The sequence below is a fragment of the Oncorhynchus clarkii genome, chromosome 28, assembly GCF_045791955.1.
Source record: "Oncorhynchus clarkii lewisi isolate Uvic-CL-2024 chromosome 28, UVic_Ocla_1.0, whole genome shotgun sequence".
NCBI classification, from domain to species: Eukaryota; Metazoa; Chordata; class Actinopteri; order Salmoniformes; family Salmonidae; genus Oncorhynchus; species Oncorhynchus clarkii.
This window is the reverse complement of record NC_092174.1, coordinates 16,175,299-16,182,485: the sequence shown is the minus strand read 5'-3', so window position 1 is coordinate 16,182,485 and position 7,187 is coordinate 16,175,299. Positions and strand designations below refer to the sequence as shown.

The 7,187-nt window shown below is 48.0% G+C and overlaps 1 pseudogene; it reads right to left on the bottom strand.

Annotated features, from left to right (window-relative positions):
- The window catches only part of LOC139386555 (ephrin type-B receptor 1-like), a 296,455-nt pseudogene extending 289,632 nt beyond the window's left edge, over positions 1-6,823 (bottom strand).
- Positions 6,824-7,187: the final 364 nt, after the last annotated feature.

Sequence of the window (7,187 nt, the reverse complement as noted above, 5' to 3'; positions counted from 1 at the left end):
GAAAGGGAGAAAGGGAGAAAGGGGAGAGAGAGGGGGTAGAGAAAGAGAGCGACAGAGAGACAGAGAGAAATGGAGAAAGGGGAAAGAGAGGGGGTAGAGAAAGAGAGCGACAGAGAGACAGAGAAAAAGGGAGAAAGGGGAGAGAGAGGGGGTAGAGAAAGAGAGCGACAGAGAGACAGAGAGAAAGGGAGAAAGGGGAGAGAGAGGGGGTAGAGAAAGAGAGCGACAGAGAGACAGAGAGAAAGGGGAGAGAGAGGGGGTAGAGAAAGAGAGCAACAGAGAGACAGAGAGAGGGAGGGAGAAAGGGGAGAGAGAGGGGGTAGAGAAAGAGAGCAACAGAGAGACAGAGAGAGGGAGGGAGAAAGGGGAGAGAGAGGGGGTAGAGAAAGAGAGCAACAGAGAGACAGAGAGAGGGAGGGAGAAAGGGGAGAGAGAAGGGGTAGAGAAAGAGAGCAACAGAGAGACAGAGAGAGGGAGGGAGAAAGGGGAGAGAGAGGGGGTAGAGAAAGAGAGCAACAGAGAGACAGAGAGAGGGAGGGAGAAAGGGGAGAGAGAGGGGGTAGAGAAAGAGAGCAACAGAGAGACAGAGAGAGGGAGGTAGAAAGGGGAGAGAGAGGGGGTAGAGAAAGAGAGCAACAGAGAGACAGAGAGAGGGAGGGAGAAAGGGGAGAGAGAGGGGGTAGAGAAAGAGAGCAACAGAGAGACAGAGAGAGGGAGGGAGAAAGGGGAGAGAGAGGGGGTAGAGAAAGAGAGCAACAGAGAGACAGAGAGAGGGAGGGAGAGAGGGAGAAATGGGACACTGCACATGTATTTTTTCTCTAATGGCATGCAAATACATCTCCTCTCCTCCCTCCTCTCTCCTCCCTCCTTCCGCCCAGCTAAAGCGCATGGTGACTTATCCAACAAGTCCTCATAGTTTCCCTTCGAAATTCGACACATTGAGGCTGAATTTCTATTTTTGACGCATTAGTTCTGCATGGTTACAGGGTTAAAACAGAAACCACAGGGTTAAGGTTAGGTATTCATTCAGAGTGGTTAAGGTTAGTTATTCATTCAGAGTGGTTAAGGTTAGATATTCATTCCGAGTGGTTAAGGTTAGGTATTCATTCCGAGTGGTTAAGGTTAGTTATTCATTCAGAGTGGTTAAGGTTAGGTATTCATTCAGAGTGGTTAAGGTTAGTTATTCATTCAGAGTGGTTAAGGTTAGATATTCATTCCGAGTGGTTAAGGTTAGGTATTCATTCCGAGTGGTTAAGGTTAGGTATTCATTCAGAGTGGTTAAGGTTAGGTATTCATTCCGAGTGGTTAAGGTCAGGTATTCATTCCGAGTGGTTAAGGTTAGGGATTCATTCCGAGTGGTTAAGGTTAGGGATTAATTCCGAGTGGTTAAGGTTAGGTATTCATTCCGAGTGGTTAAGGTTAGGTATTCATTCCGAGTGGTTAAGGTTAGGTATTCATTCCGAGTGGTTAAGGTTAGGTATTCATTCCGAGTGGTTAAGGTTAGGTATTCATTCCGAGTGGTTAAGGTTAAGGCTATGGTTTGGGAAAGGCGTAAAACAAAATAATTAAAAACGATCATCAAGTATTCTCATGTCTTACTAGAGCATTGTGAACTGTGGAGGAGCAGTCTTCCAAGCAGCGCGCTCCGGCTCCGAGCTTCGTGAGTTCATGCCTGGTGCTGGTTATTCCTTTAAATGTTTTGTTGTTTTGAGTGCCTGAAGAAGGCATAGAGTATATCAACGTTCTCAGGAAGTTCAAACATCCAAAATCGCTGTCTATTTCTAGTGATCAGGCAGGATTAATCTACTGTTTCCTCTCCTCTCCTCACCTCTGCCATGGTGTGTGTGTGTGTGTGTGTGTACATGCCTGTGTCAGTGGGTGGTTGCATCCACAAAGCCCTCAAACTATCCCTCACGAGTACCCACAGCTACAGCCAGCCAGTCCTCACGTCGCATAATCAAAACAGTTGATAGGATCAGGGTATTCTGCCCTGGTCTCTGTGACACCATGATCTTTCAGTGACGCCATGGCTGCCATCAGCCAGACAGACAGTCACGGTGTGATTTTTTTATTATTTTACCTTTATTTAACCAGGCAAGTCAGTTAAGAACAAATTCTTATTTTCAATGACGGCCTAGGAAAAGTGGGTTAACTGCCTTGTTCAGGGGCAGAAAGAAAGATTTGTACATTGCAACCTTTCAGCTGCTAGTCCAACGCTCTAACCACTAGGCTACCCTGCCGCCACCACGTGTCTACGGCCATCCCCCACATCTCAGCCTGGGGAGTTAACGCGAGTCTTCAGTTCTCAGTCGAGTTTCGCCAAACCACCTCCTTGACACAAACATGAGGTTGCCGGGAGCAACACAGTTCAGATGACCTCGTCCACCTTTCATACACTCGCCTGCTGCTCAGCTCTAATGCTCTGTTTAGCCATCCACTCTTCATCCTCCACTTTGGCTCCATCCCTCGCTCCATTGAGGAGAGATAATAGATGTCAGCCGTGTAGATGACACAGCATGACAGGGGACAGAGACGACCACAGTAAGAGGTTGTTCAGTCAGTCGGATGGTTGAAATCTATAGAAGTAGCAAAGTGATTTATGTCCAGCTGTAGCTCCATATCCAACCTGAACCTATCATAGCTGTAGTAACATGTTTAGGGAGACCCTCAAACACAGCAGTAGTCCTTCCCCTGGCAGACTGATTGGGGGGCTACTCTCTATTCATCATCACCAATCTGTCCATATGGTCAGTGGTGCCCCTCAAACACAGCAGTAGCCCTTCCCCTGGCAGACTGATTGGGGGGCTACTCTCTATTCATCATCACCAATCTGTCCATATGGTCAGTGGTGCCCCTCAAACACAGCAGTAGCCCTTCCCCTGGCAGACTGATTGGGGGGCTACTCTCTATTCATCATCACCAATCTGTCCATATGGTCAGTGGTGCCCCTCAAACACAGCAGTAGCCCTTCCCCTGGCAGACTGATTGGGGGGCTACTCTCTATTCATCATCACCAATCTGTCTATATGGTCAGTGGTGCCTCTCGAACACAGCAGTAGCCCTTCCCCTGGCAGACTGATTGGGGGGCTACTCTCTATTCATCATCACCAATCTGTCCATATGGTCAGTGGTGCCTCTCAAACACAGCAGTAGCCCTTCCCCTGGCAGACTGATTGGGGGGCTACTCTCTATTCATCATCACCAATCTGTCCATATGGTCAGTGGTGCCCCTCAAACACAGCAGTAGCCCTTCCCCTGGCAGACTGATTGGGGGGCTACTCTCTATTCATCATCACCAATCTGTCCATATGGTCAGTGGTGCCTCTCAAACACAGCAGTAGCCCTTCCCCTGGCAGACTGATTGGGGGGCTACTCTCTATTCATCATCACCAATCTGTCCATATGGTCAGTGGTGCCCCTCAAACACAGCAGTAGCCCTTCCCCTGGCAGACTGATTGGGGGGCTACTCTCTATTCATCATCACCAATCTGTCCATATGGTCAGTGGTGCCTCTCAAACACAGCAGTAGCCCTTCCCCTGGCAGACTGATTGGGGGGCTACTCTCTATTCATCATCACCAATCTGTCCATATGGTCAGTGGTGCCTCTCAAACACAGCAGTAGCCCTTCCCCTGGCAGACTGATTGGGGGGCTACTCTCTATTCATCATCACCAATCTGTCCATATGGTCAGTGGTGCCCCTCAAACACAGCAGTAGCCCTTCCCCTGGCAGACTGATTGGGGGGCTACTCTCTATTCATCATCACCAATCTGTCCATATGGTCAGTGGTGCCTCTCGAACACAGCAGTAGCCCTTCCCCTGGCAGACTGATTGGGGGGCTACTCTCTATTCATCATCACCAATCTGTCCATATGGTCAGTGGTGCCTCTCAAACACAGCAGTAGCCCTTCCCCTGGCAGACTGATTGGGGGGCTACTCTCTATTCATCATCACCAATCTGTCCATATGGTCAGTGGTGCCCCTCAAACACAGCAGTAGCCCTTCCCCTGGCAGACTGATTGGGGGGCTACTCTCGATTCATCATCACCAATCTGTCCATATGGTCAGTGGTGCCCCTCAAACGCAGCAGTAGCCCTTCCTCTGGTAGACTGATTGGGGGGCTACTCTCTATTCATCATCACCAATCTGTCCATATGGTCAGTGGTGCCCCTCAAACACAGCAGTAGCCCTTCCCCTGGCAGACTGATTGGGGGGCTACTCTCTATTCATCATCACCAATCTGTCCATATGGTCAGTGGTGCCCCTCAAACACAGCAGTAGCCCTTCCCCTGGCAGACTGATTGGGGGGCTACTCTCTATTCATCATCACCAATCTGTCCATATGGTCAGTGGTGCCCCTCAAACACAGCAGTAGCCCTTCCCCTGGCAGACTGATTGGGGGGCTACTCTCTATTCATCATCACCAATCTGTCCATATGGTCAGTGGTGCCCCCCAAACACAGCAGTAGCCCTTCCCCCTGGCAGACTGATGGGGGGGAGGGGGGGGGGGGGGGGCTACTCTCTATTCATCATCACCAATCTGTCCATATGGTCAGTGGTGCCCCCAAGACACACACACGCAAACAGTGATCTCTGTCACATTGTTTGTGATTACGGGACTGATGTGGTGATTAGGGACAGATAATCAGATTACGGGTGACACGGATCTGGGCAGGGATAATGTGGCCAGGGCCGTATGCTGTCACACACACATACACAGAGAGAGAGAGTGTGAGGGCAACAGATTGGAGATCAGGTCAGTTAACATCTTAACCTGCCCGTGAGACAATCTCCTTTCAATTAACCAACCTAAACAAGGAACTCACTCTCAGCCCTGGTGTTGCCCCGGTAACCTAGTGTGTCTCCCATACCCATCTGTTCAACCCAATAGCCAGCTTTGTCTTTCTAGAGAGACCTTTAGAGCGACTGTCTGGGATTTGGGAAGCGGATAAGATGTCCAATGGGTCGTGTGTGTGTGTGTGTGTGTATGTGTATGTGTATGTGTGTGTGTGTGTGTGCGTGTGCGTGCGATAGAATATGATAAATAGAAACAAGCAGGCTGTCAGCCACCACTGAATTACATAGCAACACTGAGCTCCCCTGGCAGCCTGAGAGTTGTAATCATTATGAAGAGAAGAAGATGAAACAGAGGTACTGCGATCATGTAACACCCACTTCACTTTCTAGTCTTTAATTCATTCCACTTGTCTATGTTAAGCAGAGAACCACACCAGGCGATTTGCTTTGGCAAGTGTGTGAGCAAAGAGAGCAAAGGTAGATGTTCCAAATCAAAAAGGCTGTAGCATAATGTGCATGCATCACATACTGGATGTCTAGTGCTCTAGTCCCGCAGCTTCTACACAGGAAATGGAAAGTAAGTTAAAGCCTAAAATAGGCTTTTAGCTACTGATGATGATGGCAGACTTGTCTGTTGATTTAGCCTACACAGTGTGTGTGGTATGTCTGTATGTATGTCTGTCTGTGCGCATTTGTGTGCCAAAGAGGACCAGACAGACAGAGAGAGAAATTGATCCTATTGTATTAATTGTCCTGATCTGGAAAGGCCTCATCACCACCCGTCACCCAGTCAGCATCGTTTGATCCGGCGGAGTCATTGCGGTCGCTAAACAGTTTGAGCAGCCATCTATCAAATCCCTCCGCCAATTCAAAATCGCCTGATATTTATCCTACTGTTGCTCGGAGTTGGCGCTAAAAACGAATTATTCGCCAATGACAGGACGTGACCCGAATAACACCGAGTTTTTGAGAGGAGAGATCTACACTCAGGCGCCAACACTTGCCGGTGGAGAAGCATCTCTCCGGGTTAAGTCACAGATAGTGTTTCAAAACTGATGTACAATCTTAGAGAAGAAAGGTTCTATGCTTGCTTCAAATATGGCGCCCGTTAAGGTTCTATATATAACCGAAATTGGTTCCATATAGAACGCTATATATAGAACGTTAAGATATCTATAGAACGCTATATGAGACCCAAGGGTTCTAAACGGAAACAACTTTGGTTCAGTGAAGAAGAATCTCTGGGATTCTGATCAAAGAACCCCACAAAATGGTCCTATATAGAACCTTTAGGGGTCCCATATATGAAAAGAAATATAACAATTTTTAGTTCTATCCAGAACCTTTTTTCTAAGAGTGTAGCCTAGCCTAGAAAGATGACCAATTCTCTCATAGCACAATAACATACAACAAAAACAAAAACAAATAATAAAACAAATAAAAGTAAGCTCCCCATGTTAACAGTGTAATGGAAACATTATGGCCAGGAAATATTCAAAGGGAGAACGGGACATGGTCTAACTGCACTGTCTGCAGCCCAGAAGAACCAGACCACCACAGACCCCTACTCTCCCATCCAATTCTGGTGAATTATAACATAACTGGACAGGGTGTCGAGAGGGTCCACGTGCATCGCATCCCTTGTACTCCCTCTGACAGCGCTCTCGCGGATACAATGTGGCGTTCCAGGGGAAAGAGAGCGCGAGAGAGCCCGTGGGAGCTCCGGCGCGTAGCATTATTCAATTTCGTTCCATGGTCCTACCATAAAAACAGAGCAATGAAAATATCAATCATTTAGCCTACCTTCCATCGCAGAAACCGTGGTGGTGATGATGACCCATAAAACCGCAAACAAATCCACAGTCATGGCAGGAATGTATAGTCCACACAGCCTATATCCACTGAGAACCACGCAGGATTTGCGCGCACAAAAAAAATCCCTTCAGTTGTCACAGAGCGGTGCATTCCAGTCGGTAAACCCGTGTTGTGAGAGTCACATTTCAAGCCGTAGTAAAGAGTATGTGACAACTAGCGTAGGACCTCGCGGAGTGTATAGGGGATGGATTTGGGTAGTGAGGACGAGAGGAGGGGGGTGAGACAACCTCCTCACACACGGCTAAATCGTCAGGGCCAATCACAGATTGAAAAGTGAAAATCGTTAACCAATCGCCACTGGTCTGCTCCTCCCTGCATTGTGAAAACACCAAACTTTTCCCTGACCTATTTGAAACCTCGACCGCCTCATCGAAGTAGAATAGCACCACCAATTGGTCTTGATTGGATATTACATTAAATGTTTCCCCCAAAACATATAAAGGACCTCCATTTTTCAGCTTTCTCTCTCTCCTCTTCTCTCCCATTAACTCCTCCTCTCTACTCCAATTGCTTTT